The 24,580-nt window shown below is 43.6% G+C and overlaps 1 pseudogene; it reads left to right on the top strand.

The window, feature by feature from the left end:
* Nucleotides 1-22,488: 22,488 nt before the first annotated feature.
* Nucleotides 22,489-23,310, top strand: LOC129144630 (lathosterol oxidase-like; annotated as a pseudogene).
* Nucleotides 23,311-24,580: the final 1,270 nt, after the last annotated feature.

The following is a 24,580-nucleotide window of genomic DNA, read 5'->3' as shown; positions in this document are numbered from 1 at the left end:
CAGTCTCTCAGCCCAGGTGTCCCCACCTACATATGCCCACACCCTACTCCAGGTGCCCGCCATCAGGCATGCATTCGGGACTGCAGGGATCCATCATCAATCTTAATGGCGGGAGGGCAGAAAAGCCTGATAATTATTTACCCTACAGTCACCCTTACCCATGCCCAGCAGTCTCTCGTCCTGCCCCTACTCCTTTCCACGAGTGTGAACACATAGTCGGGCACCTGCCTGGAGGGCAGGTCTCAGGGGCTGGTGAGACACCAGGACACGGAGGAGGCGCCTTTTGCAGCTTCCAGGACAATATCTGTGGTGCCTGAATGGAGGAGCAGGGAAACCAAGGAGGGGATCCAGGGGCCAGTCCAGGGGGGACAGAAAATCTGTGAGGACAGACTCTGGGGCCTGCTAGGACCAGCATAGTTTCCAGGGTTATGTTCCAAGTGGTGTGTGGGGAAAGGTGGGTGGAGCTCAGGATTTGGGGCAGATTTAAGAGTCACAGATTATTGATGCAAAGCCATGACCACGAGTGAGGGACGTGGGCAGAGACCACCCTGTCCAGTATGAAGAGCTGTGGGGTCCTGGACACGGAGGCTCAGGAAAGCAGGGAAGCATCTCCTCAAGCCTGAGAGAAAGTATCTGGAGACAAAGAAAACTCACTTGTTTTTCTAGAAGTTGCAGTAAGATCAAGCCACAGACCACAGGAAATGATGTGGAAATGACCACTTAGGCTCACTCACATGGTGTTTTGTTTCCATTTGAGGCCCAAAGAGCCAGACCCCCATTTACACCACAGTGTCAGTGAGGATCATTTGTGGATTTTAATATTGTCCTCTGCTTAGGTTCAAGGAGGCAAATGGCCCCAAAACAATCTGAGCATTTTTTTCTTTGAGATAAAACATTTTTTCGAGAAATGCACAAATCTTAAGTATACTATTAGAGGAGTTCTGATGGTCACTTGATGGTCATTTCAGTAAAATCTAGGAAATAGTTTGTCCCACCACTTTACAAAGGTATGTAGTTTGCATGCTGTTACATGAAATAATTTTATGTCTTCAAATATCTAAGAAAAGTTGATGGTTGATATGAAGTTTTAGGCTATAAGATTTATGTCTTGTGTATTTTCTGTTAATAACTTGTTATATAATGTTAAAGCAGTACTCATGTAAAGGAACTGATGTGATTTGGGTGACTGCATATAGGTTAATTATAAAGTGAAATCATTATTTCCTTCTCCTTTTAAAAAAGATTTATTTGCACATACAAGAACTGGGGTGTAGGCCAGAGGGGGGTGTGTGTGTGTGTGAGAGGGGTGGGGGGGAAACAAGATTCACCAGAGGCAGAGTGGGGAGCAGAACAGGCGCATCTATTGAAATGCACTGCTGAGGGGAGCAGGGGGTGAGATAGGAGAGGTCTGCTGTGCCTTATGGGTTTGCTCCCTTGTTGGGGATTAAATTCATGCCATAGTGTCTGGTGATAGCTTGATAGTGCTGCGACTTAAACCCTGTGCTACCAGGTGTGCTCTATTTCCTTGTCTTTCATCTAACTTCAGACATTTGTTTTCTAGAAGAAATGACCATCTCTTGCTCTAATGAGATGATGCTTCAGGCATTGTGTGTAAATACAAGTTTGTCTAATAAAACTGATAATACAAATATCTACCATAGCTATATATGGTTCACTACAGCGATATATGGTAATATTTGGCTATCATGGTAATATCATGTACTGATATATCATATTTATATGGGGTGATAACATATATTTTGGAGGAAAGAATAATACAACATTCTTAACAAGGGTCAAAACTCCTCTAATAGTATACTTAAGGTTTGTGCATTTCTCCAAATAAAGTTTTATCTCAAAGAAAAATCTTAACCCAATTGAACTCTAGTTGTTAATTGGAATGCTCAGTTGTTGAGAAATGAAAGGTGCTGACATGTGCAACTAACTTTGAAATGCATCAGAAAAATAAGATGGATGAACAGAGAGATGGATCCATGGATAAAGATAAGTGATAAAGCAAATGTGGCAAATGCTAATACTGGGATCTAGGTGTGTGCTCTGCATTGTTGTTTTAATTTTTCTGTGCGCTTGAAAATATTCATAAAATACCACAGACTGAGCAGGGAATGCATGTCTCATTACTACGTGTGGCGGTGGCAGAATGAAAAAGGATTACTCAGAGTCCATGTGCAGAACAACGAGAAGCCTAGAGGGACCACACTGCAAAAGTGCAGCCCAGCTCCAAGAGCAGTCTCGTTTTTATTTAGAATCAAACAGAAAATGAAAAATGATCAAAGAAGTAGCAGGCAAATGGGGAATGCACAAGTGTGTGGGGGACTCTAACCAACTGTCCCCAGCCAAGGCTGGGAAATCAGGGAGAGTCAGGGGTTTGCTACTCTAAGCACAATGCCTATTGCTGTTTCAGCACTTGCTGAGACAGGACTCTCAGGAATTTTGCCCTGAGAGTTTCCTTATCTCAAACTCTCCCTGTTCATATTCTGAGAGGCACAAAATAGTCAAGGCAAAGAATAATCCAAGCTCCCATATTTCCTCCCTTTTGTTTCATGGCGGGTCAGAATCAGGAGAGGAGTCAACAGGAGGCACAGGAAGGGGTTGATATTGTGATTGTTGTAGAAGGGTCAGCCTGCCCTTGGCTTGTCCAGTGCCCCAGAACAAGGGACAGTGGGCTTTGAACACTAAAAGAAAACATGAAATACATAAAAAACCCAGTCCAGTCATAACCCCGATTCTGATATTGAGACCTGAAAACCAATTTGTTGGATTTAGCCAGTGGGCTAGATCATTTAGATGGTTTACGGTGGCATTTTTTGCCTCTTGTTGGAGTTGAGCCATTTGTGGCTGAAGTTTGTTTCTGAGATCTAGAGTATCTTGTCCCAGATAATCATGGAATGCACTGTGAAGGCACCATTGGACGTCTTGCCAAGAGGAGGTGGTGGTGAAAGGAACAGGAGTAAGGCACATTGAGTGGTACTCGGCATCATCACTAAGTCTGCTGCGTGTCCTGAGGGCTTGTTGATGTTCTCTAAGCCAGGACACTGCGGACTCGAGGGCATGTAATTGCTGTAAGATTTCCTGATTGATGGTGGTTTGAGTCAGGAGCTCGGAGTAACATTTTGAATGTATTGATTCATTTGCTGTGCAGTGTGACTGGAGTGAGGTAGGGCGACTGTAGCAGTAGCAGCAGTCGCAGCCATAGCAGTGGCAGCATTAATAGCAGCTATGAGGACACCCTAAAAGAAAGTGTTCTAAAGCACTGGTAATTTGTTCAAGAGCAGATTTTCCAGTCCACTCAGGGTAAGATTAGCTGGCAGCCAGACCTCAACTCTTTGTTTTAGAATGAGCACATGAGTAATGTTAAGGCTAGTGATGTTATGGTGAGTGATGCGAGGGGTTAACCATGTGGCATTGCCATGAAAGATGGCATTAAAACCTTTAACCTTTTGCTGACTGGAAGCAGAATAAGTAGTCACAGTAATGTTAGGTGTTCTGGAGGTCATAATAAAAATGTAGGGTCTAGAAGTACAGATCATGACCTGAGCTGTAGTGTCATTACTGGTCCATACAAGGCATCTAGCCTTAATAAGATCCTTAACAGATCACTCGGGGAAAAATGTTAAGGCAATGCACCAAAAATGCTTTTTTAAGGGACACATTGGTGAGTGATGTCTGATTCTTAATGAACTCCCAGCTAAATCGGGATTCCAGTGTCCAGGATAGCCATAATTATTACATGGAAGGGCCTGTTCCAGGTTGTGTTAGTTTCCTGGACTAATAAATTTTGAGGTCCCCAGTTTCTAGGGACCAGTTAGAAAACAAATAATTTACTGTAAGATGAGTTGATCTACAGATGACCCAATTTAGGTCCAGCCTTTCTCCAAGCAGTACCCGGGGATGAGAACAGATGGGGCGTAATGAACATATAAAGCTTATAAGCAATATAAATGCATTGGTGTAGGGGCAGGACAGGACACAGTGCAGGTTTTCTGATCCAGCAGACCGGGTAAAGGAGGAGTCAGAGTCCTCAGTGGTTTTTTTGCAGGTCTTTTATTGGGATTACCAGGTACACAGCAGGCAGGGGTGCTGGGGGGCCGGGAGGCTGGCAGTCCTCCCAGCCCCCAGCAAATCCTCTCTCTATCTGGGCTCTCTGGTGATCTCTGCTTCTGCTTCTCTCTCTCTCTTTCTAGGCTTCTCTTTCGGCTTCTTGGCTTCTGCATCTTGGCTTCTAGCATCCCTGTGACACTGCCCTTAAAAAGCACAGTCTTAGCGCAGGTGTACCCACTTTAGGTGCCCGCCATCAGGCATGCATTCAGGATCACAGGGTTCCTTCATCTATCCTGATGGTGGGAGGGCAGAAAAGCCTGATACCTTTTACCTTACCCTACAGTCCACCCGCTCAGGGTTTTCTGCCATATAGTCTACATATATATACAATTTTCTAAGCAAACAAACAATGCAGCCATGGCCCACAAAAGCAAATACATCACAATATAACAAAATACAACAGCACACAAATAAGTCCAGGCAGGGCCCCAACCTAGTGCAAAAGACAATTATTGGTACCAGCAGATGAGCCACCAAATCTGCTGCCGAAGGCACTGCTCATACGAGGGAGGGGAATCACTCACGGCATCTACTATAACACACCAGGAGCCGTCAGGCTTCCTGGCCTTCTCTGGCTGTAGTCTCGGCTACAAGCCACACACAGCATCCACCCCCAGGATGCACTCGCTCTGGGATTGGCGATTCTATTCTGTTGGGGGTAATCGCCAACCCTCAGGGTTTCTGTCTGCAGTCGCTCCAACACTCGACCTTCATGGCCACCCATGCGACTCGCAGACCCCTGCACTCAGGCCAACCCACTGCACAAGCACATGGGTCGGGGATCCAAACTCTACATGCGGCTTGGGCTCCACCCCAAGCCACGTTCCCCACCCGTCCCCCAAGGACGGGTTCCTCAGCTCCTCACCCTCACTCGACAATGAGCAGGGCATCACCCACAGGTGATTTTACGAGACTCACAGGGCTTCAGCATACTCAGGCTGCTTAACAGCCGCTCAGGGATTCTCAACTTAGCATCAGCACCAGCTTTTGCCTTCTCAGTTGGCTTTTCTCCTCCACCTGGCTGCTGGGCATACACAGGCTGCTTTTGGCCATCAAGGCCCACTGGCCACCCCCAGATTCCCATCTCCTGGGGTGTACAAACAAAACTGTTCCACCCCCAGGGTCCCAAAACATATCAACCGGCAAGGTCCTCCGCCTTCTGGCGGGATTGTCAGTTCAATTGTCAGTCCATCAGTTCAAGTCTCTTGGCCTCTCCCTGAATCAGCACTGGTGAGCTCCAAATCTTGGTCCTCTCTTTGCCGATGATTCTTGCTGCCTCAGGGGTCTTTGGTTGGTCCTTTCAGGTGTCGTTGGCTGGTCCTCTCGGGCGTCTCCTCCTCCAGGTGTGGTCTTGTCCTGTAGATTCTGGACCTTGTCCATCTCCTGGGTTGCCATGACGCCTCCAGCGTCGTCACAGGCAGTCTTTTACTCCTTAGTCCCTCCAGGTTTTCGGAGGGCTCCATACCCGTCTGCATGGATCATCTTGCCGACTTAACGCCAATTGTAGAGGCAGGAACTGGTCACTGTGCAGATTTTCTGATCCAGCAGACCGGGTAAAGGAGGAGTCAGAGTCCTCAGTGGTTTTTTTGCAGCTCTTTTATTGGGATTACCAGGTACACAGCAGGCAGGGGTGCTGGGGGGCCGGGAGGCTGGCAGTCCTCCCAGCCCCCAGCAAATCCTCTATCTGGGCTCTCCGGTGATCTCTGCTTCTACTTCTCTCTCTCTCTTTCTCGGCTTCTCTTTCGGCTTCTTGGCTTCTGCTTTTCGGCTTCTAGCATCCCTGTGACGTCACCCTTAAAAAGCACAGTCTTAGTGCAGGTGTACCCACTTTAGGTGTCCGCCATCAGGCATGCATTCAGGATCACAGTGTTCCCTCATCTATCCTGATGGTAGGAGGGCAGAAAAGCCTGATACCTTTTACCTTACCCTACACTGGGCTCTCTCTGGCGTTCTCTCTGCTTCTCTTCTTCTCTCGGCTTCTGCTCGTTCTTGGCTTCTGCTGGCATCCCCGTGATGCCGCCCTTATAAACTCAGTCTCTCAGCCCAGGTGTACCCACTTTAGGTGCCCGCCATCAGGCATGCATTCATGATCACAGGGTTCCCTCATCTATCCTAATGGCAGGAGGGCAGAAAAGCCTGATACCTTTTACCTTACCCTACACCCAGTCTTAGGCCAGGTGAATCCCATCTACATATGCCCACACCCTACTCCAGGTGCCCGCCATCAGGCATGCATTCAGGACCGCAAGGATCCAGCATCTATCCTGATAGCGGGAGGGCAGAAAAGCCTGACACTTTTTACCTTACCCTACAGATGTATAAAAGGAGCAGGTTCATGAAGCAGACTTGGAGCAGTTCCCAAGCTGACTCTGAATGAAGGACTTGCCGGAGGCTACTCTTCTGGAGTCCAACTAGCTGTCCCCCTTTGGACTCAGACTGCTCTCCAGCCAGCACCTCTCCTGGCTCCTTGGTGAGGCATCCTGCCAACAGAGCCCTGGACTCTTCGTCCCATGAATCGGCAGCTGCTCTCAGACAGCAGCTTCAGACCAGCATAGCATCCTGCGTGACCATCCGGACTGCTGGCCCTCGAGCCAAGACTCCCATGGCCGGAGGACTCTACCTGGGGGCAGGCCCGGCTAAGACACATTGCAGCTGCTGTCTCCAGGCAGAGCTTAGGGTAAGTAAACTGTCAGGCTTTTCTGCCCTCCCGCCATTAGGACTGATGATGCATGCCTGATGGTGGCAACTGGAGTGGGGTGTGAGCATACGTAAGTGGGAACACCTGGGCTGAGAGACTGGGCTCATAAGGGTGGCGTCGCAGGGATGCCAGCGGAGCAGAAAACAGAACAGTAGAGTGAAAGAACAACCAGAAGGAGAGTGCTGGAGAGCCCAGAAAGAGTGAAGACTTGCCGGGGGCTGGAAGGCCTGCCAGCCTCCTGGCACATCAGCACCCCTGGCTGCCGTGTACCTGGTAAACTCAGTAAAAGGCTGAAAAAGCCACTGAGGGTCCAGGACTCCTCCTTCACCCATCTGCTGGATCAGAGATCCTGCCCTGTGCCCCTCCTGCCGCTACACGTGGGTCCTCTGGGAACTTGGGGTTGGCTGCCTACAGGAACGCAAGTATGTGTGTGCCTAATACAATAATAAAATTCTCTTTGAGAACCAACTTCCGACTGAAGCCAATTAATCATGCTTGCGATATGGGGACTTTAGGTTTAGGTAGTTTTTCTCAATACTGATGTACCTCCTACTCCTGTGTTTGAATGAAAATTTGATGTTTCATTATTTTACTGTGATTTTTGCCATCCATACCTTCATAAATGTGATTCATGTACCACTGAGGTTGAAAAGGGATGTAATAATGACCAGAGCTGTGGGTAGCAAGGGCACACATGGGCAGATCTTCTGTGAGGAAAAACGAATCATGAACAAGGAAATGCGATCCACCCTGATAAGCTTCTTGGTTGCATTTAGTACAATTTCTTAGTGGATCCCAAGGGGGAAGCCAATTTCCTCCAGTAAATTAATGAATGCGGAATAGGTGCCTTTACCTTTCTCAGACCTTCAACATGGGAGTAAACTAAACACAGATGGATTTGATATGTGTGTCCAATAGGTGGTGTTACAATGAAGTGAAAATACATTATAGGGCGAATTAATATAAAAAAGATTCCAGCAGAACTTCCAGCCCAGGTGCAATGAACACTCCAATGCAGGCATAATCAACAAGTTTGCTGACTTACAGTGCCTTCCCTTTCAAGATTCATGGCCAGGGCCTCAGCACTCTTATCTACAAGGTCGGGCAACTGGCCAAGCTGGTCTCTCTCCAAGGCCATCCCCGAATGCCTGCATCTTTCCCCCCTTGCCTTGCCCCCTTGTCTGGGGACTTTGCCACACATGGTTGTGTCTGCTGAAAAATGATGCTATCAGTGTAACAGATATGGACACAGTTGGTCTTTAAATGGGTGCTCAGACCTTAGGGGGCTACCCAGGTCTGGGACCTCATGCATCAGTCATTAAAACTTCTCCTGACCTCACCATTCCTGAAGTACCGCTTGTTCTTCCTCTGTCTCGGTAAAAGGCTAGAATTTATTTCTACAACATTTTGGTGTGTTGGCCAGAAACAACAAGTGCATTGGCCCTTTGAGCCATGGGCTTAGGAGATGTTGGGTCAGGTAAGGTCCTGGGACTCTGGATCCCATGTGGCCTGCCCAGAGTGGAGGAAGGAGAGGCTGATCAACTCTCAGGGACACCTCGAAGGTCTCATGTGGTTTTGGCAGCGAACCTTGGAGCTCCCAGAAAGGGAGGGATGGTTATAACCTTCCAGGTGGGTGGGTGGGTGTGTGTGTGTGTGTGTGTGTGTGTGTGTGTGTTAGAGAGAGGGTGTGTGTATGAAATCTCCACAGCTGCAGCTGCGGAGATAGATTGGGCTTTACCTGTGGTTCTGTCAACAAGTCATATGGCTGATCGGTGACTGGTCTTGTGAAAATCTCTGAGAGGGGGATGGCCAGGAAAGCATCTGTGTGTTCCCCCTTCCCTGAATGCAACATGGAATACAATGGGAGGGAAATGGAGTAAACAGAGGGTCCTCGAGACCCTGCTTAAAAAAAGGAAACTGATGGGGAATTTTCTGCCCCACTTTCTTTAGAACCTGAGGGGCATTCTTACAAATATAACTTGAGAAATGTTTTCTTATCTGAAGGAGGTAGTTAAAAAGGAATATTTAAAAGTAAATTAATAATTGTCAGCAATACTGGTAAAATAACTATCTCTAAAAATTGGTGCAAATGGCCAAAATTCTAAGTGGAAGAGATCTCTCTGTCTATGTCTCTGCCTTTGTGTCTCTTGTCTCTGGAGGGTTGCTGTGTTAGAATTATTATAAATGGCACCTATTGGCTCTCTTAACAACAGTTTGTCCTGTAGGGTTACAAGGGACGCCAGGCACATGTTGAATATTCCAAACTAGCAGGGAAGAGTTAAAGGCTTTGGAGATATAAGCAGGTCCATGATCAGTTTTAATTTGTGATGGGATTCCCATCGCTGCAATGGCAGATGAAAGGGTTTTGTGTTTTTTTTTTTTTTAACATGTTTAGCAGTTTATCCTGTTTGGGCTGAGGCTTGAATTAATGCAGAATAGGTATCTTTAGAGACATGAATGTAAGGTGTATTTGTCAAATATCATTATGTTCGAGACCTGGGGCTTCTGTATTATTTCTACCTTTTGTAGCAGTGGCTGGAAGAGCCAATGGGCTGTTAGTTTGGAATTTGGTTATGATGTCCTGTCCCCATAGAGGAATAGGAAGGAAGACTAAAATTTAATGTGTTATGAATTTTATCAATATATCCAGATTGACCCAATTTGTTTTTATAAGGAAAACCCTTTTATTGGCTGTCTTAGGAGTCCTTTTAGGACAAAGACTTTAATAATATAGAATTTTTGGTATCAAGGAAGTTGTCATAGGATAAAAAAAACTTACAGATTTTTATAAAATACTTAATTACTCAGAGTGAAAAGAATTTTTAAGAACAGAGCTATTTCTTTGATGAGGCTCAACAATGCTGATAGGAAAAGATTTTTTTCTCATGTAGCCTCAGGGTAAAAAAGGACCAAGATTTTAGATGACATAAACAGTCCTTAATTTGTCATCAAAAATAGTGAGAACAGTTTAAGAATACTTGAGTCCTTATTACAGATGAAAATTAAAGTTTGGTTTTACATAAGTACACTACTGATACCAAACTTAAATATTTCTGCAGCAAGTCATTCGAACACCTAACTTTTTTTTTCAGCTACCTCTCAGACCTTCAGCACTTTCTTTTGCCTTCCTATTTTTATACCATTTCCTTTTAAAGATAGCCATTTCATTTTGGCACTAAAAGTTTCCTGATACCTCAACATATCCATTTCAAATACATTCCTTAACACAACTCACTTTATTTACTTTTAGAGTTATGATGATGTCGTTTTTTGGAGTCAGTGGGTTTGGAGTGCGGGGTCCTGGGGTTCATTCTGGGGAAGGTGTCACCAGAGCTCCCCTTTGAGCGGCACGTGGCAAATTTCCCAGGTTAGTTTCACCACGAGACATAGACGTTAGTTATATTTAAAGGGCAGGTTTATTTGGGAAAGGGATGGAGGAAAGAAGGAAACTTGCATAGACACAAGCGGGCAGGAAGAGCTGCCTTAGAAGAAACAAGTTTGCTGAGAGAGGCCTGTGCGATTGCAGGTGGGCGGCCTTGAGGAGAGCGGCCTCTGCTGAGGGAGGTCAGTGAGAAGTCCTGTCATGGTGCAGATCACCAGCAGGCAGGAGGCTGCTGCCCTGGGGAGGGAGAGGGTTGGTGAAAGGAAGCACCTGCCTAGTCACAGGTAGGCAGAAAGACTGGTGCCCTGAGGGCGGTGTTAAGGTTTTATCATCTTGAGGAAGGGGCTCATCTTTGTGGGTGGATGGTCTGTGCCCCTGACACTGCCTATAGCAGTCTCATAGTTTCTGGGTATTGTGCCTCCTGATCTGGGCATTTATGCATAAGGGGCTTGGTTTCTATAACTGGGTTAATGGCTGATGCTAATCCCCTCTACCCCTACCTCCCTGTGTGAGTTAGGTTCTTGCCCTTGTATCTCCTTTCCAGCTTTCTTTTTTTATGCTCCATCAATGACATCCTAGTTTTTAATTTTTAGATTGTAAGACATTGTAAGAGTTGTTATGCTATCTTTCCTTTGTACTGGATAACTCATACATAAACACATGTTTTAATTGGTTAATTTTTTTAGGTGAGATGTCATTAAATTTTAGTTTTCTTAAATACCGGATGGTCTCACTCATAGCAGGAATTTAGAAAACCTAAATAAGAGAACAGGAAAAAGACTAATCAATACAAAGTAAAAATCAAAATCAACAAGCAACTATAAACCAGAGATACACTGGCCGGCGGGGAGGGAGGGGTGGGGTGCAGAAGAACTAGAGTCAAAATAAGGGGAGGGGTGCAATTGTATGGGGAATATAACCAAAGTGAAAATGCATACATTGTACAAAGATGAAAAATGATGTAAGAATTATATAAAATAAAATATTTTTAAAAAAACGTAATCCTGTTCTCAAAAAAAAAATTAGTTTTCTTATAATAAGAAGCAAAAAGTAAACCTGAATGCTCAATGATTTTAGAGAAAGTAATTTTAATTTAACAAATTCTCATCGTTAAACTTAGGAAAACCTTAGTTTTATATGAAATTTGGCCACCATTTAAATAATGATAAAAGAACATATTTAAGAGAGAGATACCAATTGTAGCTTTTAGTTTTTCCTAGGACTGGAATTTTGAATTCCAGAATTGCAAATTGTAACAATACTATAAACCAAGTTTCTTTCTTAGGCAAGCACTAGATAGATTGATGAAAAACAAGAAAAATCAGAGAGACTTAATATCATATATATTTCCTACACACCTGTGAGGAACTCAGTACTGTTAAATAATTTGCCCATGAGGCTATAGACGTCATCTTGAAAGTTTTACTAGGACAAGGGGAAAGAGAGAAGTCAATTGGGGCTTTTCCTGGAAAAGAATTGTAGTAAGAGAAGTTTAGGTATAATCATCAAAATGCATACTTATCTTTTTTTGATGTAGACTAGGTCAATTACTCTTTTTTTCCCCTGAATACTGTGTGCTTCCCTTTTAAAATAAAGATAGTTAAACATAAAGCATTGATACCCAACATTATAACTTTAAGGCATGCATGCTTCAAATTCAACCATTAAGTTTTGAACTAGCTTTTGATTACCAAAATTTTAGCTCGCTATCTCAAAATTGGGGATTTTTTTATTAGAATTTATATAGGCACCATTTATAATGAACCCTCCGGAGGCATCAGACAGTGATAAAAACAGATTTTTTGACTCTCATTTTAAAACTTTGGCCGTGTGTATTAGTGTTGAGAAGTAGTTATTCTATCTGTGAAAAAACTGAGACATTTTTATTGATTAAATTTACACGCTGTTTTTTATTAATTCCTTTATATAAAACATGTCTCAATTTTTATTTTATTTATTTTTTATTTTTATAAAGATTATTTATTTATACAAGAACTGGGGTATAGGTCGGAGGCACGGGAGGGTGAGAGAATTCACCAGGGACAGAGCAGGGAGCAGAGCAGGCAGACAGACCGAAGACACTGCTGAGGGGAACAGTGGGTGAGATACAGGAGAGGTCTGACACGCCATGTGGGAATCCCCCTGGAGGGCAGGGAATCAAACCGGCACTGCAGAGGCTGCAGACAGCTTCACAGAGCGGCACTCAACCCACTGTGCCACCGAGGAGGACCTCAAATTTTGTTTTTAAAAGTGACTTTTTGAGTTTGTTCAATAAATGGTGCTGGGAAAACTGGGTCGCTACATGCAAAAGAATGAAGCTTGACCACTACCTCACACCATACACAAAAATCAACTCAAAATGGATTAAAGAACTAGACATAAGACCTGAAACCATAAAATATATAGAAGGAAATATAGGCGAAACACTACGTGATTTGCACATCAAAGACATCTTTACAGACACATCACCCAAAGCAGTGATAGTGAAGGCGAAGATAAACAGCTGGGACTACATCAAATTAAAGAGCTTCTGCACAGCAAAAGAGACAATAACAAAAACAAAGAGAAACCCCACCAACTGGGAGAACATTTTTGCACCCAACACTAATGATAAAGGACTGATCACAAAAATCTGCAAAGAGCTGATGAGACTTAACAACAACAAAGAAAAGAATCCAGTCAAAAAATGGGCAGAAGAGCTAAAAAGAAACTTCTCTGAAGAGGAAATGCAAATGGCCAACAGGCATATGAAAAAATGTTCAACATCACTTGTCATCAGGGAAATGCAAATCAAAACTACCATGAGATACCATCTTACACCAGTGAGAATGGCACATATTAAAAAAACTAGCAACAACAAATGTTGGCGAGGGTGTGGAGAAAAAGGAACCCTTCTGCACTGTTGGTGGGAGTGCAAACTGGTCCAACCACTGTGGAGAGCTGTGTGGAGATTTCTGGACCTACTAAACATAGAGCTTCCATTTGATCCAGCAATTCCACTCCTAGGTATTTACCCAAAGGACACAGAAACATCAATTCCAAAGAACACCTGCACCCCTATGTTTACAATAGCACTGTTTACAATAGCTAAGCTTTGGAAACAACCCAAATGCCCAAAAATAGATGACTGGATCAAGAAGATGTGGTACATATATACCATGGAATATTACTCAGCATTCAAAAAAGATAAACACATGCAATTTGCAGCAACATGGATGGCACTGGAAGGGATCATGCTCAGCGAAATAAGCCAAAAAGAAAAAGAAAAATACCGGATGGTCTCACTCATAGCAGGAATCTAGAAAACTTAAATAAGGGAACAGGAAAACGAATAACTATAAGAAAGTGAAAATCAAAATCAACAAAAAACTACGAACCAGAGACACTTTTAGGGGGGCGGGGGTGGGAGGGGAGGGATTGGGGTCAGAATGGGGGGGCTGCAATTGTATGGGGAATATAAAAATAAAATTTATTATTAAAAAAAATAAATAAATCCAGTCATTGTAAATATTGGTAAATAAAGACCCTTTTGATAATTGTAAAAAAAAAAAATAAAAGTGACTTTTTGGCTTTAACTTTTTTTTATGGACCATGAGGTAGGTGTACAGGAGAAGAGAGATTAAGATTTTATTTTGTAGTTCTCTGTTCCTGGAGTCTCATCAGAAATCTGAGGTTTGGAATTCAACTCATAAGAGCTGCATTTTTAGTCGATAGTTTTTACCAAGTTAGTTTTAACTTAACTTTTCACAGACCCAATAAGCAATTTAAAAGTTTTTCTCTACCATAAGTGTCCTGTATAGTTTATTAGCACATCCGAAGTAACTTAGCAATTTTTACCTTAAACAGGCAGAATTTAAGATTAGGAAAACACAGCAAAATAGAATTTTGTATCCATAGAACAGACCAGAACAGTATCGCACAGTAGACAAAAGAAGGGTCCAGTTCCCTGGCAGAGGGAAGGCAGCAGAGACATGCCAATGATTCCAGCACTGGGGTCCAGTGCTTACAGAGATCAGAGACAGCCCCACCACTGGCCAACTACACTGGTGTTTTTTCTAATTGTGGTGAAAGACCCTGAAACCAGATACTATACTGAGCAGTGGTTAGTATTTTTTCTTTAAGATTTATTTTGTTTACGCATACAAGAGCTGTGGTGTAGGCCAGAGTGGTGGGGGGTGGGGGGGAGTGAGAGGATTCACCAGAGATAGATTGGGAAGCAGAACAGGTAGACTGACTGAAATACTCTGCTGAGGGGAGCAGTGAGAGAGACAGGAGAGGTCTGCTGCGCCATGAGGGTCAGCTCCCTGCCCAGGAATTGAACTCCTGCCACAGTGGCTGCTGATAGCTTCATAGTGCTGAGACTTAACCCCTTGCACCACTGGGGGCCAGTGGTTAGTCCTGTTTTGATAAGGACTTTCCAATCCCAGGCAGTCATTTCATACCCATTTTCTATAGCTTCAAAAATTTGTTTTGTAAATGAACTTTGAATACTATTGTCAGAAATACATTTTCTAAATTCTTTAAAAACAGCAAATGGCCAACTTTCATGTTAGGGACACTGGCCTCCTCCTCAAAAAATATTTCTCCCTTTGATTGTCATCCTTCATGAAAACATGTTTCTATGGGGGCCTCAAAATTAGCTGGAGATGGTGGAGGAGGGGGGGAGAGGAGAAGGATGCGCTGGGGCAGGAAGCCCTGGGCCCTCTGGGTGTCAGATCTTTCATCCCCTTGAGCGGGTCTCAGTGCTGATCCAGAGACTCCACGCGGGGAGGGGAGACACTGTCCGGGGCCCCCTGATGGCCTCAGCCTCTGCCCTGCCTTCCTCAGGCTTTCACATCTAACTCCCTCCTTTTGGGTGCTGAGAACTGTGCTGTCCTAGGATTAGAAGTAATTTATGGAGCTGGCGCTGGGATACTTTGTATCCTCCTGCTTTTAAAAGACTCTGTAATTGTAATTTATTCCGTTTCTCTTCACTTTTAAGTGCTTTCCCCATAGTTTAAAAGCAAAAGCAAAACTCAATTAAACAAGCAGAGAAAAGAAAAAAACACCATCCAGCTGAAATACCTAACTTGGCCCCCCCAAAGGCTTGCAAGTCTAGCCCTGTGCTGCCCGTGTTCCCTACAGGTATGAAGTCGGACGTCCTTCCCCTGTCAGTCCCAGTTCCCTCACAGGGTTCCCCACATGGGGCACCAATTGTCTCCTTATGACACCTGGCCACGGGATGAAAAGGGATTACTGAGTCCATGTGCAGAACAGCGAGAAGCCGAGAGGGACCACACCATGAAGGCAGAGCGCAGCTCCAAAGGATGCCTCAGTTTTATTTAGAATCAAAGAGAAAATAGAAAAGGCCAAACAAGCAGCAGGCACATGGGGAATGCACAAGTGTGGGGGGGACGCGTCACCAGCTGGCCCAGCCAAGGTGGGGAAACAGGGAGAGAGTCAAGGAAAGTCTCAGTGTTTATGCTGCTCTCACCATCACACCTGTTGCTGTTTCTGCACATGCTGTTTCCAGCATGTATAGACTCTCACACCAGGACTTTTGCCCTGAGAGGTTCCTTATCTCAGACTTACCCTGTTTCTGCACATTGAGAGGCACAGTACAGTCAAAGCAAAGAATAAGCAAGGCAAAGACACAGAACAGTTGAGGCACATGGTAATCCAAGCTCCCACAAATGTGGCCACCCTGTGGGGGCAGGTCAAGGCCTTCAGCCTGTCTTTCAAAGCCTCTGAGTGCACCCGTGTTCCTGAGTTGCCTGGAGGATGGAGAACACCACTAGGCTGTTGCGCGTGCCTGTCAGTCTGGCAGAAATCATGCTTCTGTCTAAGTTTTCAGTGTCTTCTCAGTGTCAGCTCCCAACATGCTCATGCGTCTGCTTCTTGGAGGTTCTGCAGCAGCTGCTCTCTGGACTTGGCCTGATCTGTCTCTACTGACACCTGCATCGATTGAGATGTGTCCTGTTAAAATTTTTTAATGTCCTCCTTACCCTGAATTGTGCTGTTTCAGAAAAGTTGTCTCCTGTCTCAGAGTTTGGGCACTATAGAGCATGTGGGGCATGTTCTTAAAAGCCTGGTGACTTGCTTCCTCCTTTGTGCTTTAGCTCTTGGGTGAACAGCTACAGCCTCATCCCCTGGGGGCTTGTCACTGTCTTCCTGGAAGCCTTTCTAGGGCCCTGACAGTCGCCCTGCTCTCTGCTCCTTCACATGGAACCTTTCAGCCAGGATTTTGGAGAAGTTCCTGCCCACACTACCCAGGCCTCTTGCCCAGGTGTTGAGAGCTGGCTGAGTAGCAAGGAGGCATTGGAGGTGAACCCTCAGATCCACAGCACAGGCATTTGCCCCCTGAGGCCCCTCTGGCAAGTTGTTGAGACACACACCAGGATCCAGTGTTTGCATCATTATGACCTCATGAGCCAGAAGCAAAAAAAAAAAAAAAAAAAAAAAATCTTACTGAATTGAGGAATCAAATGTGTGGCTAGCCATGCACTGGGATATTTGGGAACACCAGGAACAAGGTGGCCAGCATATGAGCACACACTGGTAGGGATGGCCTGGTCCATCTCTACCAACACCAGCATCAGTCAAGATGTGTTCTGTTCAACATTTTTAATGTCCTTCCCCAGAGTTGTGTGTTTTTTTCAGAAGAGATGGTTCCTGTTGCAGGGGTTGGTCACCGCAGAGCATGTGGGGTCTGTTCTGAAGGACCTGGTGACTTGCTTCCTTTTTATGTTTCCTCTTTTGGATACAACTGTGGCTTCCTTCTCAGAGTGACCAGTCACTTTCTTCCCTACATCCTTCCTAGGGCCTCTTGTTCTACTTCACATTGAAATCTTCAATCAGGATCTTGGAGAAGTCCCTGCCCACACTGCCCAGGCCTCTTGCCCAGGTCTTGAGAGCTGGCTGAGTGGCAAGGAGGCCTCAAGGTAGCCCCTCAGATCCACAGCACAGGCATTTGCTTCCTGAGGCCCCTCTGGCAGGTTGTTGAGATACACATCAGGATCTAGGGTTTGCATAGTTATGACTTTGTGAGCCAGTCACAGCTGGGCAGTGAATAAACCAGAAACTTTTCTTCTCTGCAGTTATAATTATCTTGTTCCCTCATGAGCTTAGTTCCTGTTTTGTTTAAACTTAATCACACCTAAACCCTCCCCAGGATCAGAATCTCCATGGACATATCACACACACCAGCTATTCTGCCCGCTTCATCCTGGGCCGACCGCTGTCCCATAACCTCAGTCCTGCCTCCCAGGGCCTGGGCCTGCTCACCTGGGCAGAGCTGAAGGCCCGGAAACCTCACCTCACCCTTGGCCTCTCTCCTGTCCCTGCTCCTCTGTTGCTGATTTTCCTGTGTCCTGTTCTCTGTGTCCATCATCTTCTCCCCTTTGCCCACTAGTGTCCTTTGCCCACTAGAGGAGGGACGTGGGCAGTAACCCCTGAGACCATGAACAGCTGAAGTGAATAATTTTCAAGAACTTATATTCCAAGCACATGAAATTTTATAAAACCTTTTTTTCTTTTTTCTTTTTTTCAGTACTAGAAAATAAACAAGTTTACCTATAATTACATAAAAAAATCTATATCTAAACCAGTGTCTGAAATCCATGCCGGAAACAGGGGTGTGTCTCCTGAACTAAGGAGTGAGATGGGGCCTGGGACCTCCAGGAGAGAGGAGGGGGTCACATGGCAAGGACAGGGTGGCTCATATGATGAAGACCAGATGTTCTACAATTACATTTGCCCTGTCATATAGGTAGGTTTCTCAGGTACGATGCTCGTTTCTGGTAATAACCCTAATTTGGGGTAAGACCACCAATTTTCAAACTAGGTAGTTAAAGAAGTGGTAAACATTTCTTAAGACGAACCCCTGATGAACCTCAGATGGAAATAATTCACATGCCAAAGTGGCCTGTCTTGGGGACACCTTTCTGAACATCTTGGGGAGGCCTGTCCTTCAGAGCATAATAAATAAGGGAAGAGAAGATGAGGGTAAGGATGGGGCTGGGACCAGGCTGTAGATTAGGCCACAGGCCTCCGCATTATGGCTGGGTCCTTGACACAGTACTTGGAGGGGGGCTGAGGGCAGAGAATGTGGGGCCAGAGCACATGTGTCAGGGGCAGAAGTGACAGTTATGGGAAGAGATAAAATCTGTTTTCCTTATGCTTAATTTGTTTTCATTTATTTATTTATTTTTGCATCTTTTGATACTATTGACAACAGTGGTCCAGTCCTGTTAGGGCGCCTGCTTCTCTGCTTTCACAACAAACCCGCTCCTTCCTCCCAGCACGGGGCTCAGGTGGGGTTTACACGTGTCTTTGTCACCTTTACTCAGTGTCCATCTCTCCTGACAGTGCAAGCCCCATGTCTCCAGGGGCCTCTCTCTGCTCCCCATTGTATCTGCAGGGGAGGCAACTTGGGGAGGCAGGAGCCAGCCAGGGAGAGGGATTCTGGGAAGTGCAGAGGAGGCAAAGGCAGAGAACACTTGGGAGATGCTCCCTGGTTCACTGAGAAAAGCATTTCTCAAAGTGTGGTCTGTGAGCCCTTGAAGTCACCCAGAGCCTTTCATGGGGTCATGAGGTAAAACTATTTTCAAAACATCACTTAGACACCATTTGTCTTCGCTATTTTGGCATTTGCTGAGGTAAAATTTTGTAAGTTAATTTCTGTGCATGTGAATTATTTCCATCTGAGGTTCATCAAGCGTTCATCTTAAGAAACGTTTACCACTTCTATAACTATCTGGTATGAAAATGGGTGGTCTTACCCAAAATTAGGGTTATTACCAGAAATGAGCTTCGTAAGAGTGGAGATTATAGGACCAATTGCAGAAGCAGTAATTCTTCACCAGCACTTACCTGCAGAAACAAAAATTAAAGCCAGTTTCACTTGAAAATGTCCTGGGAAAAGCATTAAATGTTATCTTCATTATTGCATCATCCTCAACTCCACATTTTAAAATATCTGGTGTGCTGACCTGGAAGGACACACAGAACACTTCTGCAGGATTCCCAAGCCCTGTGTCCTGAGGAAAATATTTGGATGACATGAATGAGACTCTTTTAATTTGTGGGCAACATCAATTTTACCTGAGGGATGAATGACAAAAACTAAGGTCATTTAAATTTGGTTAATTAGCAAACACTTTCATCAAAATGAATGTCTGTCTCTTGAAGGAAATCAACAATTGGCAAATGACGGTAATTTTGCCTGATAAAATATAAGCTCTCAGATCAAACCAGAATTATGAAAAATTGAGTCACTACTTGACAATGTACAGTATGAACTTATCTTTTGGGATATGTGGTTAAAAATAAAAATTATTTTTTGATTATTTGATTCCAGTGTAATTAACACTGAAGATCTACGTAACTTAGTGAAACAATGTGTCACCTTAAAAATCATACATTAGCACAAGTTCCAACCAATATGTAAGAGAGACCTAGGGAAATGACACAGAATAGGAAATATTTCCTGATATTATTTTAGGTTTCATTTTGCAAATAAATTTTGAGAAACCACCACCTGTATAGTTTTAATTGAGTATCAAAATGGATCTTCACAATTATCTGAAAATACTACTAGCTTCTTCATTCCTCCAGGCTGCTGCTTCTCCCAGCCCAAATCCACTCCTCCCTAAGGTGGGGAAGGGAATTTGGAGCCTCCCCTTTCTGTGGATGTCACACTGTTACAGCATCATGTCTCCCTCTCACAGGCTCTGTGGGGTGGTGCAGCCTTGATGACCCCACACTCACCCCCATTCTCTCTCCCCATTTCCTGGGGGTGTCCAGGGAAGACAATCAGCATCATCCTCAGCGATAGCTTTTAATCTGTCCACATGGTTTATCCAGTCTTGTTTGGAGGCTGTTAAACTCCAAATGTTAGCTAGACAATATGAGCCCTTAGGCTCCTTTCCTGCTGCTTGCTGTGAGTACATACCTTGATAATCTCTTGCACATAGTAGGGGTATCAAAAGGGGGGAAATGAAACGGAAAGCTTCCCAAGTCTGCTGCTTGTGGGAGTCTATTGCTTTGAGTATGCTGCTTGCTGAAGCAAAGAAGTTGCCGGATTTACTGCACAGCTTGTCTGTGGTGGTAACTGTGACTACCTTGAACTCCTTCCCGAACAATAAAGAACGCTTATGCTATGATATGGAATAGCAAGTTTCCTCATACAAAGTGTATAAAACCTTGCCATTTTTTTCTTGGGTGCTCATTCCTTTGGGGAGCAATCCCACTGAGCCCGCTGGTATGACATTTAATCTCTCTCTACCTCTCTGAGTGCTGTCTGATTTCTCTGGAAAATTGCTGTAACAAAACCACTTCATGTCTATGAGAATGCCCTGAATCAGAAAGACCAGACATTAACAAGTGCTGGCGAGGATATGGCAAATAGGAACAGTCCTACATTGTTTATGGGAAAGTAGACTGGTTCGGTTTTGATGGAAACAGTTTGAAGTTTTCCTCAAATAGCCAAAGCTCTCCTGAATAACAAGAAGGAGAATGGAGGCATCACACTCTCAGACTTCAAACTGTACTATAAAGCCATAATAATTAAAACACTATAATACTAGAACAAAAATACAAGACCAATGGCATTGAATAGAAAACTCAGAAATAAACCCACATATTTATGGACAACTAATCTTTGACAAAGGAGCAAAGTATAGGCAATGGAACAAGGACAATCAAAAAATGGGAAGAAGAGCTAAAAAGAGGAAATGCAAATGGCTAACAGGTATATGAAAAAATGTTCACCATCTCTTAAATCAGGGAAATGCAAATCAAAACCACAACGAGATACCGCCTTACACCAGTGACCATGGCACATATTAAAAAAACAGGAAACATAAGGGCGGTGGGAATTGTATGGGGAATATAACCAAGATGAAAATGCATACATTGTGCAAAAATAAAAAATGATGTAAAAAATATATAAAATAAAATTAAAAAATATATATGAAAAAAACAGGCAACAACAAATGTTTGCAAGGATGAGGAGAAAAAGGAACTCTCTTCCACTGTGGTGGGAATATCAACTAGTCCAACCACTATGGAAAACTGTGTGGCGTTTCCCCAAACTACTAAAATGGAGCTGCCATATGACCCAGCAATTCCACTCCTAGGAATCTACCCAAAGGATACAAAAGCATTAATTCAAAGTGATACCTGCCCCCCCCATGTCTATTGCAGCACTATTTATGATACATAAGATGTGGAAACAACCCAAATTCTCAAAAATAGATGACTGGATCTAGAGGATGTGGTATACACACAATGGAATACTATTCAGCAATCAAAAAAGATCAGCACATTCCATTCTCAACATGGATGGAGCCAGAGGGGATTATGTTCAGTGAAATAAGCCAGAGAGATCAAGAAAAATATTGGTTGATTTCACTTATTGGAGGAATATAGGGGAATCAAATAAGAGAACAGGAAAATAAATAACAGTAATAATAAATAAAAATTTAAAATTAGCAGAAAACTATAAACCAGAGACATTTTGCAAGGGAAGGGAGGTAGAAGGAGCAAAACAGGGGAGAGCAGAGCACAAGGAACTATGGTGATGGTTCATGGGTGAATTGGTGCTGGGAATTTTATGGGGAATACACCTGAGGAGAAAGCATACAAGCAGACATTGTACAAAAATGAACAATGATATATATATATATATATATATATATATATATATATATATATATATATATATATAAAACAGTATTGAGATTTCATAGAAGCTTAAAAGTGTATCTGCCAATCTGCCATAGGGCTCAGTAGTCCCACTCCTATGGATGTATCCACAGAACACAAATACACTACTGGAGAGGGCACCTTGCACATCTGTGATCACTGCAGCACTATTTACAATATCCAAGCTTTGGAAACAACCTGAATACAGATGAGAATTCAAGAAGAAGTGGTAAATAGATAATAGAATACTACTTATGAGAAAAACATAAACTCACTCCATCTTGAGCAACATGGATGGAGCTAATTGAAATAAGTCCAAAGGAGAAAGACAAATATGTCACTCATATATGGTATAGTGAAGTCTAACAAACTTAAAAACTAACACTTGAACCCCCCAGGCTGCACCTATTGCTGACCAGGGCTACAGACCAGCCCAAACTTCCTGGCCCAGCAGTGCTGGATTGTGGACTGACTCTCTTTAGTTTAGTATCAGACTCATTTGATGACAAAGCCTGACTCCCACTGACTGAGTCCCCCATTGTTTCTTGTTGCACCTGCACCACCCCTGGATCCTCCAGCCTCCCCTGTTTGCTGGAGTAAGATGAATCTTGTACTCGATGCTGCAGATAATTATTTTTTATACCATTTCTATATACAACCACAGGGCCAGAGTATGACATCTTCCAGCAAGCTGTCATTCTCCTGGTTATAAGACATCTTGGTGCTTTTATCCTTTATTTCCTCTTTGAGACAATGAGTTGTTATTTTGTTATTTTGAGACAATGTTATTTGTTATTTTGAGACAATGAGCTGTCATTCCCTAATGAACCATCCACAATATTTATAGAATCAAGTCTACTGAGAATCATGTTACTGTTAGGTCATTACCGTGGATTAAGAATTCCCACCATCTCACTGTTTCCGTGGAGCTGAGAGGATGCAGCAAATTACATGACAACATAGGAGAGTTTCCACACAGCTGGATTCAACTCATTGTTCCTGTATGGTCCTTCCTCTTTCTCACCAACATGCTGATCTATTGGATTCACAGAGGCCTTCACCATAGACTCATAGATAAGCGAATCCAGTCATGGTTTTCACCCTGTGTATGGTTTTCTTCAGAGTCTACCTTATCATCTCTACCTTTAGTCTTTCCATTACATCAGCTGGTTTATTTAGGTTGTACATCTCGGTCAATGTCTGCACAATTTCCATTCATGACAATGATTTATCTCCTCAAATCTTAAGGCCGTTTATTAATGACTCAGCTCATCAGACAGACCATCACCTCTTCTCTAACTACAACTGTGGACAATATTTTACATTGTGGGGTAGAGTTGGAGGCTCATTCAATAACCCTTCCTCCTTTGAAAGGAAAAAGGTGACAGAAAAAAGCACAGCAGCTAGCAGAGAGTTTATGTGAAAAGTAAGAAATTATTCAGTGGTGAGTTTACAAAGTCTGAACAGATTATTGCCCAATTATTAAATTTTTTTTAAAGATTTGTTTATTCCTGCATACAAGAACCAGGGTACAGGCTAGATGTGCAGGAACATGAGAGGATTCACCAGAGACAGAGTGGGGAATCCCATTCTGAAAAGGCAGACTGACTGAAATACACTGTTGAAGGGAGCAGAAGTAAGACAGGAGAGGTCTGACGCACCATGTGGGTACCTCCCTGGCTGGCCAGGATCGAACCCACACTGCAGAGGCTGTGAACAGCTTCACAGCGCTGCGCTTGCTCAACCACCTGCACCACCAAGTTAAATATTTTTAATGATAGAAAATAATCTACATCCAGTCAGGAGACAGCAATTGTAGCATTTGAAACTTCGCATTGAGGGCCCTGCTGAGGGATGGTCATGGTGAGAGACCAAGAGAAACCAACCTCATGTGCAAATACCAGGGATTGACCTAAGTGGTGACTGTGCCTTTCCAGCCAGTGAATCTGTAACTTATATAGTCTCATCAATAATTTTTAAAAAGTTGGAGAGAAAATAAATGATTGAGGAGACCGTGTTATGTCCTTTTGCCTTAACCCACCACATTCGTTAAGAAAAACTCATTGTTTTTTCATATGCCTGTTGGCCATTTGCATTTCCTCTTCAGAGAAGTTTCTTTTTAGCTCTTTTGCCCATTTTTTGACAGGATTATTTTCTTTGTTGTTGTTGAGTCTCATCAGTTCTTTGCAGATTTTTGTGATCAGTCCTTTATCATCAGTGTTGTGTGCAAAAATGTTCTCCCAGTCGGTGGGGTTTCTCTTTGTTTTTGTTATTGTCTCTTTTGCTGTGCAGAAGCTCTTTAATTTGATGTAGTCCCAGCTGTTTATCTTTGCCTTCACTATCACTGCTTTGGGTGATGTGTCTGTAAAGATGTCTTTGATGTACATATCACGTAGTGTTTCGCCTATATTTCTTTCTATGTATTTTATGGTTTCAGGTCTTATGTCTAGTTCTTTAATCCATTTTGAGTTGATTTTTGTGTATGGTGTGAGGTAGTGGTCAAGCTTCATTCTTTTGCATGTAGCAACCCAGTTTTCCCAGCACCATTTATTGAACAAACTTTCTTTGCTCCAATGCATAGTCTTTGCTCCTTTGTCAAAGATTAGTTGACCATAAATCTGTGTATTTATTTCTGGATTTTCTATTTGATTCCATTGTTCTGTGTATCTGTTCTTGTTCCAATACCATGCAGT

This window comes from Talpa occidentalis, unplaced genomic scaffold, assembly GCF_014898055.3.
Source record: "Talpa occidentalis isolate TD23 unplaced genomic scaffold, MPIMG_talOcc4v2.1 talOcc4.2, whole genome shotgun sequence".
NCBI lineage: Eukaryota > Metazoa > Chordata > Mammalia > Eulipotyphla > Talpidae > Talpa > Talpa occidentalis.
The sequence above is the reverse complement of the archived record's forward strand: the minus strand, read 5'-3'. Positions and strand labels throughout refer to the sequence as shown.